Raw genomic sequence first — 11,383 nt, forward strand, 5'->3', positions numbered from 1 at the left:
CTACACCAAGATGCACAAGAAGCCGAGGCATAATGCAAAGAACAACAACCACGTGAAGCTCAAGCAATTGAGGCGCAATGTGCCCTTCGAGATTCAAGTCGCGCCGTCTCCATACGTAACCGCCAACGGGGTGAACAAGAAGAAGCGCTTCACGATGAAGTTCAAGAGAGGGCTTACCAATCACGTGCGCATCGTCAAGTTCCTCAAGTTCATCCTCGAGCACGACAAGCCTCTCCACAAGCTCCACAAGAACCCCAAGTTCACCAAGAGCATGAAGACAACGGAAATCCTCCACGACAAGAGCAACATGAGGTCGACAACCCTCTTCGCTAAGAGCAACATGAGTTTGCCAATCCACAACAACATGGGCGTCATCATCCCCGACCCCAACACAATGAAGAGAAACGCTACAATAAGCTAAAGTTCACCATGCCCAAGTTTTCCGGAAGCAATGATCCTGAAGAGTACCTATCATGGGCATTTAAAGTTGACAAAATCTTCCGTTTGCACAACTATGAAGAAGAGAAGAAGATCGCGATGGCATCCCTTGAGTTCCAAGACTATGTCCTCATTTGGTGGGAACAAGTCACTGAGCGCCGTGAGGCAAGAGGTGAACCACCCATCACTACTTGGGCGCAAATGAAGGATGTCATGAGAACACACTTCGTGCCAACCTACTACAACCGCGACCTCTTCAAGAAACTCCAACTACTCAAGCAAGGAACCAAGAGCAGTGAAGAGTACTACAAGGAAATGGAGATTGCCATGATACGAGCCAATGTCACAGAAGATGATGAGCAAACTATGGAACGTTTCTTGAATGGACTAAATCATCCTATAAAGAAGATCGCCGACTTCCAACCACACTCAAACCTCGTCGAGCTAGTGCATCAAGCTACCAAAGCGGAACGCCAAGTGCAAGATGACTTCAAGTATGCCAAGTTCTCATCCAAGTCCTATGGCTTCCCCAACACCCAAGCTTCAATGCTACAACACCTTCTACATCAACCAAGACTTCAACAAGCAACACCGACAAGTCGAGTTACAAGAAAGCTTCGACAAGCTCAAGTCATCCTCCTACTACAAGCAACTTCAAGCCGAGAGCTTCATCATCCTCTACCCCAACCGATGAGACCGTCAAGACAAGTTCCTTCAAATGCTTCACATGCGGTGGCAGTGGCCACAAGTCCTTTGAGTGTACCAACAAGCGCACCATGATCCTCAACGACGATGGTGCATACGACTCCATGAGTCAAGGTGAAATGGAAGCACTTGAGCAAGTGGCCATGCACCGGCAAGTGCATGAAGATCAAGAGGATCAAGTCTTTTGTGACAAAGATTCAAGTCCCGCTCTCGTTGTCTCCAAGGTCTTGACTCTTCATCATCAACAAGAAGAAGAACAAAGATGCCATATATTTCATACCAAGGACGGCATAAATGGAAGTTCCATCAAGGTCATCATCGATGGAGGGAGTTGCCATAACTTAGCAAGTGAAGAACTTTGCTCCAAGCTCCAATTGCCCAAGACGAAGCACCCACACCTCTATAAGGTTCAATGGCTAAGCGACTCCGGCACTATCCAAGTCAAGCATAGAGTACAAGTCTCCTTCAAAATCGGAGCTTACGGAGACACTTTGGAGTGTGATGTCCTTCCGATGACCGTTTGCCACCTCCTACTTGGACGACCATGGCAATATGATCGAGGGGTCATCCACAACGGGTGTACAAACCACTATAGCTTCAAAATTAAAGGGAAGGAGTATGTGCTACGTCCTACGTTTGCAAGCCAAGTGATCGCCGACAAGAAAGCCACCCATCGTGGAGAAAATAGTGAAAGAGCAAACCACCAAAAAGAGAGTGAGTGCCACAAGCCCAAATTAAGTGTCTCCATGATGAATGATAAGAACTTAGTCCTCTTTGCCACCAAATGCGAGATGAGAGAAGTGTATGAGAACCCATCAAGTGTCATGCACTATGTCATTTTGTGCAAGGAGGAGGCACCAGCAGCTAACACCTCTCACGATCTAACTTTGGTGTTATCTTCTATATTGCAGGAATTCCAAGATGTTTCCCCGACGAGCTACCTTCGGGACTACCTCCACTACGAGGCATCGAGCACCACATCGACCTCATCCTCGGAGCACCACTGCCAAACAAAGCTCCTTACCGCGTCAACCCCGAAGAAACCAAAGAAATACAAAGGCAAGTAAACCATCTCATAGACCATGGACATGTGCGTGAAAGTTTGAGTCCCTGTGCCGTTCCGGTCATTCTTGTGCCAAAAAGAGACGGTAGCTTTCACATGTGTTCCGATTGTAGATCTATCAATGCTATCACTGTTTGCTATAGGTATCCCATTCCACGCCTTGATGATATGCTAGATGAACTTAACGGTGCCACTATTTTTTTCCAAAATTGATCTTCAAAGTGGGTACTATCAAATCCGCATACAAGAGGGTGGTGAATGGAAGACCGCTTTCAAAACAAAGTTTGGTTTGTATGAGTGGTTAGTCATGCCTATGGGTTTGCCGAAAGCACCAGGTACTTTCATGCATCTTATGAATTATGTGTTTCGCCCTTACATGGGTGAGTTTGTTGTGGTCTACTTCGACGATATCCTTGTTTATTGCAAATCTTTCAAAGATCATGCCACCCATGTTCGAACTATTTTGCAAACTCTTCGAAAAGAGCGTCTCTATGCTAACATGGAAAAATGCCTTTTTGGCGTTGATAAGCTCATTTTCTTGGGTTTTGTTGTGTCCTCTAAGGGTGTTCTTGTTGATGACTCTAAGATCAATGCTATTAAAACTTGGCCCCAACCAACCAACTTGCAACAAGTGCGTAGCTTCCTTGGTCTAGCCGGTTTCTACCGTCGTTTCGTAAAGGACTTTAGCACTATTGCTTCACCTTTACAAGCTTTGAGTAAGAAAAATGCGCCTTTTGTTTGGGGACCATCCCAAGATAATGCTTTCAATGAGCTTAAGAATTTGCTTACTCATGCTCCCATGCTTGCATTACCAAACTTTGTCCAACCTTTTGAAATTCATTGCGATGCTAGTGGTAATGGCATAGGAGGTGTGTTAACGCAAGAGAAGCGCCCCATAGCTTCCTTTAGTGAGAAAATGTCCGGAGCGCAAGTCAATTACCCCATCTATGACAAAGAGCTATATGCTTTAGTCTGTGTTTTGCATGAATGGGAACACATTACTGATCAAGTGTAATATAGCAGGGTTTTTGCGCCCAAACTACGGATGTCATGTTCTCCACAGGGATCTAGAACTTCGAAGCACACATTCGAAACTTTCAGAACAACGGAGCAAATGGATCAAACCGTAGTGATATAAAGCAGCCACTGGCACAAGGTAAAACAAAATAATAAGCAGCAAAGGTAAAGGATTCAGAAATAGGATTGTCTCTCTTTAGTGGTTTTCTTGTAATCAAACGGACAAGTAACACTAGCAGATGGAAGATGGTTCAGACATCACACAGAACTCAAGCAACCAATTAAAGTGACAATAGCTCACAGGAAAATAACTACTAACTCAATGTCCAGCAAAGAGTCACAACAATGCAGCAAGGATACATGAGGATTCAGCAGTGGGTCACAACAATTCAGCAAGGATACATGAGGATTCAGCAAAGGTACACAAGTAACAACGTAAATTTCAGACTCAACAGTGCATATATTTAGAGAACAGGAACAAGAGAAGATAGAGATTCAGAGCCTATGAGTCTTGATGATCTTCAATTCGAAGCTGAAGGTGTTGCAAGCGAAGAAGAAAAAAAGCAGGACCACATTGGAGACGATCTGTAGCAGGAGAGGCTTTCGCTTGGTCATTGAGGAAGAGTAGCAGAAAAGATTCCTTGGGAAGAACCAGAGCAGAGCACCAGTAGGAGTCCGATGTGAAGCACGAGAAGGCCCGATGCCCCTGGCCTTTAGTCGATTCTCTCCCTCTCAGCAGCGAGGAGGAGGGGAGAAGGAGTGGCAGCGGCAAGGCGTAGGAGATTCGGCGCTGGTGGTGACGATGATGACTGGATAATGGCGCTGGTTATGGTGGAGGTGGGTGATGGAGATGATGGAAGCACGGTGGTGAATCGGGCGGCGCTGGTGGCGGCGTTGATGGAGGCGCAGTGGTGGATCGAGCGGCACTGCCAGCCTACCGACACTCTTCCCTCGATCAAGTTCTTCTCCTCGATCCCCTTTCTTCCTCCTTCGATCTGGTGGTAGGTGAGCACCGTGGTGGTGAGCAGCGAGAGAAAAGAGTCCTCCTCCCCTGGTTTTCTTTGTTACAGTGGATCTCGTCGATGCCCTCTCTCTTTGGCCTCTATCTGGTGTGGTGGGTCAGTAGCGAGAAGAACCAGCCGCGCGTGGCAACAGACAGCCGTCTGGCCGGTCGCGCCAGCCCCCAGCTCCTCTCACGCGTGCCACCGGATGCTTCCTATGGTTCTTTTCGGTTTGGCCCCCTTTAGAACTGAACTCTTCTCCAAGTTGATCCCTGCTTTAGTGTTGGAAGCACTTTCGATGAAGATTGGGTGCCTAAACGCACCAATTCTGCATAATATGAAGAAGTGTTGTAAGAAATATTATAATAGGAACATTTCTGTAGGAATGAATATTTTATAAGTGATTATTGTGGTTAAATGTTTAACTTGAGATGCCAGAAGGCTTAAAATACTATATGCATAAATGTGCTATCAATTTCCCCCACAGCCAGATCTTTGCTTGTCCTCAAGTAAAGGAAAATGATGGTGACACTACCCACACTGCCTAGTAAAGATGCATTTTTGGAAAGATAGTAATTCCGACAATACTGGAACTAGGCAACTGTACCCTACTGAAGCTAGATTGTGATAAGCAATAATTTATAACACACTATAAATGTTCCAAGTCAATGGCCTTGAGTGAAACTGAATCCTATTAATCAAGAGCTGACTGTGTCTTCAGCCCTAAGATAAGCTGGGACCCCAAAATCAATTAAAAAAACAAGTTACTTATTGAATTTAAAGCACAAGTGATGATATTATATCAGTCTCACCGAAGGAGCATACCACCGATCCCGAGAACATAGTATACACCTAGCTCGACCAGTTATTATTATTATTATTATTATTATTATTATTATTATTGTTGTTGTTGTTGTTGTTGTTGTTATCTCCCCAAAGGAACATACCACCGATCCAGAGAACATGGTATACACCTGGTTCGATAATTATATCAAATTTTAGTTATTGTCTCCCCAAAGGAACATACCACCGATCCAGAGAACATGGTATACACCTGGTTTGACAATTATAGCATTTTTATATAAAATTTTACAGTCCAATCTACCAGATTTCACAAGCCACTGATCCAGGGAACATGACATGCTACTGTAGGTCGATCGGACTTTAGTTATTATAAATATTTTATTTATTTATACGAAGATTACTTAGCTTAAGTAAAATAGGAGTAATTGAAAGAGAAATCCATAGCTAATGGCACTGTTTTTCACAGACTATAGATCCGGAGATCATAGTTACTACTTAAGTGCCACCAGCTACTTAGCTTAACTTGGGACAGTTAGACACAACACATCAATTCATTAGTAGGTTTCACTTAGACTCAAGGCATTCCCATTGAACATTTACACGGAGGTATAAGGTATTAATTATCACAATTTACCATAAGAAGAATACATCTGCATAGTTTTAGTATTAAGAGAATCAACAATCTTCTTGAGGTGAATCCTACTTTGCAGTGATGAGTAACGTGTCACAATGTGGAAAAAGAATTTTTTTTAATGCAATTAAATGCCAGTCCTCATACTAATATTTCTAAAGGTTGCTTCAAGTGGAATAGAATCACCAGGTATTTGTATAATCTTCTCCCCTAGTTTCTTTTCTCCACTCTTCTTGTTTTGTGTTCCCTGTTTGTGCTCCCCTTGCCTTTATTCGCTAAAAAAGAAAGACATAAACACATAAAACATTTTCTATGAAAACTAAATAAGGAAAAGAACTTATTAAAGATTCACGTTGCCTCCTGAAAAAGCACTTGTTTTAGGTCTTTAGCTCGACCATGTCTCTTCAGTGAGGTCAGGGTCCCGCAGGGATTGACACCACCTCTTGGCTCCCCTCGCCTTCTTGAATTTCCTTCTCCAGGTATTGATCTTTGCTTGCATTCTCATCTTCAGAAATCAGAGGTGTGTCTCCAGAGATATAGGGCTTCAGTCTTTGACCGTTTACAAAGAAGATACCTCCAGAAGTACTTTGCACTTGGATAGCACCACTTTTCAGAATCTTCTTCACCTTGCAAGGGCCATACCATCTTGACTTGAATTTACCAGGAAATAAATGAAACCTAGTATCGTAGACAAATACCAACTGTCCAAGATGAAATTATTTCCTCAATATATGCTTATCATGCCAGATCTTGGTCTTTTCTTTGTCGATTCTTGCACTCCCGTAAGAATCAGCTCTCAGTTCTTCCATTTCATAGAGTTGAAGTTTTCTATGTTTTCCTGCTGTATCAAGGTCCATGTTGAGTTTCCTTAGTGCCCATTGAGCTTTGTGTTCAAGTTCAACGAGTAGATGGCATGATTTTCCATACATTAACCTGAATGGCAACATTCCAATTGATGTTTTATAAGCTGTCCTATATGCCCATAGTGTGTCTGGTAATTTCAGTACCCAGTCAGACCTTGACTTTGATACTACCTTCTCAAGGATAGCCTTTATTTCTCTATTAGACAACTCCACTTGTCCATTTGCTTGTGGGTGATATGGAGTTGTAATTCTGTGATTGTGAACTCCATATTTTGCTAAGAGAGATTCTAGTTGGGAGTTGTTGAAATGCGTTCGTCCATCACTGATAACAATCCGTGGCACACCAAATCTTGGAAAAATCACTTGCTTGAATAAATTGCAAACTGACTTGGAATCAACATTGACGGTTGGCACAACCTCAACCCATTTTGACACATAGTCCACTGCCACCAATATGTATTTGTACCCTTTTGATGATGGCAAGGGTCCAACATAATCAATTCCCCATACATCAAAGAGCTCTACTTCAAGAATTCCTTTTTGAGGCATCTCTTACCTTTTTGAAATCTTTCCAATCCTCTGACAAGGATCACAAGCTTCAATAAAGGAATGTACATCCTTGAATAAAGTTGGCCAATAAAATCATGCTTGCAAATTTTTTGCTTGAGTCTTTCGAGTACTTGCATGACCCCCATAAGGGGATGAATGGCAATGATAAATCACACTTTTAGTTTCACTTTCCGGCAAGCATCTTCGAACAATACCATCAGCACAATGCTTGAATAAGTAAGGTTCATCCCAAAAGAAATGCTTCATATCTGATAGGAATTTCTTCTTCTTCTGATACCAAAAATCTATAGGAACTTTGTTATAGACCAGATAATTAACTATATCTGCATACCATGGTGTATAGTTTTGTATACTAGTCACTTGCACAAGATTGCTCCCTGGTGAAACATCATTGATGGGTAAGGAGTCTACTACATTGTTTTGCAATCTCGACAAGTGATCTGCCACAACATTTTGAGCTCCTTTCTTGTCCTTGATTTCCACATCAAATTCTTGAAGCAGGAGTATCCATCTAATTAACCTTGGCTTAGCTTCTTTCTTGTTGAGTAAATATCTGATTGCAGCATGGTCTGTGTAAACTACACAATGAGATCCCACAAGATATTGCCTGAATTTGTCAAAGGCGTACACTACTGCCAACAACTCCTTTTCGGTGGTTGTATAATTAGCTTGAGCATCATCAAGTGTTTTGCTAGCATAGTATATTACATGCAAATCTTTTCCTTTTCTTTGTCCAAGTACTGCACCTACAGCAAAGTCGCTTGCATCGCACATTATCTCAAATGGTAATTCCCAGTCAGGAGGTTGCACAACTGGAGCAGTGACCAATGCTTCCTTGAGCAGGTTGAAGGATTTTTCACATTCTGCATCAAAGTTGAACTTAACATCATTTTTTAGGAGATTAATGAGGGGTTTGGCTATCTTGGATAAATCCTTTATGAATCTTCTGTAGAACCCAACATGTCCCCAAAAACTCCTCACTCCCTTCTCATTTACAGGTGGTGGAAGTTTTGATATTACTTCGACTTTTGCTTGATCAACCTCAATTCCTCTTTTAGATACCAAATGCCCCAAAATAATTCCTTCCCTTACAAGAAACTGACACTTCTCCCAGTTTAGGACTACATTGTGTTCTGAACACCTCTGAAGAACTGCTGCCAGATTATTCAAGCAATCTTCATAACTTTTTCCAACGACTGTAATATCATCTATGAACACCACCACTTTGATTCCTATCATATCTGAGAATATAGAGAGTATAAACCTTTGAAATGCTGGGGGTGAATTACAAAGTCCATAAGCTAGTATTTTGTAAGCAAATGTTCCGTATGGGCAAGTGAAAGTTGTTTTCTCTTGATCATCCGGGTGAATTGGGATTTGCAAGAATCCTGAATACCCATCTAAGCAGCAGAAATATTCATGCCCAGCAAGCCTTTCTAGCATTTAGTCAATAAATGGTAAAGGAAAATGGTCCTTCCTTGTTACTGCATTTAACTTTCTGAAATCATTGACCATTCTCCACCCTGTGACAGTCCTAATAGGAATAGTTTGCCCTTCTTCGTTTTCAATGACAGTTATTCCTCCTTTTTTGGGCACCATGTGAATGGGACTCACCCACTCGCTGTCCGAAATTGGGTATATGATATCAGCAGAGAGCAATTTAAGAATCTCCTTGTTGACCACCTCTTGCAAATGGGGATTTAACCTTCTTTGATTTTCTCTAATTGGCACACTTCTTTCTTTCAAGTAAATGCTATGAGAGCAGACAACAGGGTTTATCCCTTTCATATCATCAATCGAATATCCGATAACATCCTTGTACTTTTGCAAAACTGCTTGAAGCCCTTTTATTTGTGTTTCCGTCAACTCACTGTTTACGATAATTGGCCACTGGTTTTCATTATCTAAGAATGCATACTTCAAACCTTCTGGAAGTTGTTTCATTTCTATTTGCCTTGGTTGCATCTTCTCTAATGACCTTGCACAACTTTCCAACATGCTCACAGGTCTGATTTCCTCGTATCTAATTTCACTATTATCCTCCTCAACTACTTCACAACAATTACTTCCATACCTCTCTTCATAACCTTCTTCCACACATTTCTGTAATGTATCAATTCTGTAGCAGTGTTCTTCACTTTGTGGAACATGTGTTGCATGCTTCATGTCAAACTCCACCTTTTCATTTCCGAACCTCAAGCTCAATTTAGCTTCTTGGACATCAATAAGTGCACCAGCTGTGGCCAAAAATGGTCTTCCAAGAATCACATCCTCACTCTTGTCCTCCATATCTAGCACTACAAAGTCTATTGGATAAACAAACTTCCCAACTTTGATTGGAACATCCTCAAGAATTCCAACGGGTCTCCTATATGTTCTGTCGGCCAACTGAAGAGTTATGGATGTTGGATTTAATTCTCCCAAGAACATCCTTTTGCTAACTGAATGTCATAACACACTAACACTTGAACCCAAGTCACATAGAGCACTGTAAGTTTTGTTTCCAATCACACATGGCACACAAAAACTTCCTGGATCATCCAATTTTTCAGGCATGGAGTTCTGAATTATTGCACTGCATTCCTTTGATAGAGTTACAACTTCTAGCTCAGACATGCTTCTTTTCTTTGTTAATAATTCCTTGAAATATTTGGCATACATCGGAACATGCAAACAGCTTCAAGAATAGGAATAGTAATCTGAACTCCTTTCTTAGTTTCCAAAAATTTGGCAAATTTCTTGTCATCTTTGGATTTGTTGAACCTCTCAGGAAAGGGAATGTTGTTGGTTGTTATTGCTTCCTATGGCAAAGTCTCAGCTCTTGTTTGAAAACCAGGAAATTCCACTTCAATTTCAATTCGATTATCAACTTCTTTCTCCTTTATTTTCTCTGATGATGTTGAAGGTGGAGTTCCCGATGATCTTGGCCTCATAGCAGGAGGCACATATGTCTTCGGAATAGGAAGTAATAGTCTTGTCATAGCTCCACTCCTTGTAGTCACTGCATCAACTGAAGATATTGCCCCATAGTGAGCTTTCGGGTTCGGAATTGGTTGAGCAGGCAGCCTTGCTTCATTTTCTCCCACTATACTATCCATTTTGCTCACAAGCATCTTAACAGAATCCTTTAAGCCATTAACTTCATTTGTCATCTTGTTCATTAATTCCAACTGCATCTTCATGAATTCCTCCATTCCATTTGGCTGAACATTTTGTTGTTCATTCTGCCTCGGCACTTGAAATTGACTTGGATGATTTGGTGGTCGATTTCCTTGTACTGTCGATCCACTTGCATATGATTGATTGTTCTTGTATGACAAGTTTGGATGGTTCCTCCAAGAAGGATTGTAGCTGTTTGCGAATGGACCTTGACCTTGGGCATAACTTACTTCTGAAATCGATGATCCAATTGCTGAATAGAAGGTACATTCTGTTGAAGGATGACCTGCTTGGCCACATACATCACACATTTGAGGCACACTTACTGAAGCTATAGATGTACCGATGCAATTTGACGTGATACTGTCCATCTTCTTGTTCAAAATGTCAATCTGAGCCGCCACGCTATCATTTGCAGACACATTATACACACCAGGATGTGGTAGTGCTATTGCTCTTTCACTTGACCATTGGAAATGATGAGACACCATACTTTCAATCAATGCAAATGCTTCATCAAGGGTTTTATTCATGATTCCTCCTCCAGCAGTAGAATCGACAAAAGCTCTGGTCTGAGTAGACAGTCCTTTGTAAAAGGTTTGTAACACCAGCCATCTTTCTAAACCATGATGAGGACACATTCTGATTAAAGAGTTAAATCTTTGCCATGCGTCATACAAACTTTCTCCATCATATTGAGTAAACCTTGTTAACTTGTCCCCGTATTCGGCAGCTTTTGTGGGTGGAAAGTATCTGTCAAGAAATGTCTACAATAAGGTCTCCCAAGTATCTTTCAGATGTTCAGGCAATGAGTGAAGCCATACTCTTGCTCCATCTCTCAAGGAAAATGGGAATAGTGATAATCTGATAGCACTCGGTGAAACTCCATTTTGCTTGAGGGTGTTACAATACTCCAAGAAAGTCCTTATATGCTCATGTGGGTCTTCTAAAGCTGTTCCACCAAATCTGGACTATTGTACCATGTTAATCAGAGCAGGCTTCAATTCAAAATTGTTCGCCTGAATAATTGGTTGAACCATTTCTCCTGGTATCCCATGATCCCTTGGGATCCACAAGTCCCTGAGCAAAGGTACTTGATCAGTCATCTTTTCTTCTTCTTGATCTTGCAAAG

General features: G+C 41.7%; 1 non-coding gene across 1 annotated transcript; it reads left to right on the forward strand.

Moving 5' to 3' along the window:
- The first annotated feature begins 10,872 nt into the window (after positions 1-10,872).
- Positions 10,873-10,979, forward strand: LOC119290258. Its single transcript, XR_005141833.1, has one exon. It is a non-coding gene; the product is annotated as a small nucleolar RNA R71 (small nucleolar RNA).
- Positions 10,980-11,383: the final 404 nt, after the last annotated feature.

This window comes from Triticum dicoccoides, chromosome 4A, assembly GCF_002162155.2.
Source record: "Triticum dicoccoides isolate Atlit2015 ecotype Zavitan chromosome 4A, WEW_v2.0, whole genome shotgun sequence".
Classification (NCBI taxonomy): Eukaryota; Viridiplantae; Streptophyta; class Magnoliopsida; order Poales; family Poaceae; genus Triticum; species Triticum dicoccoides.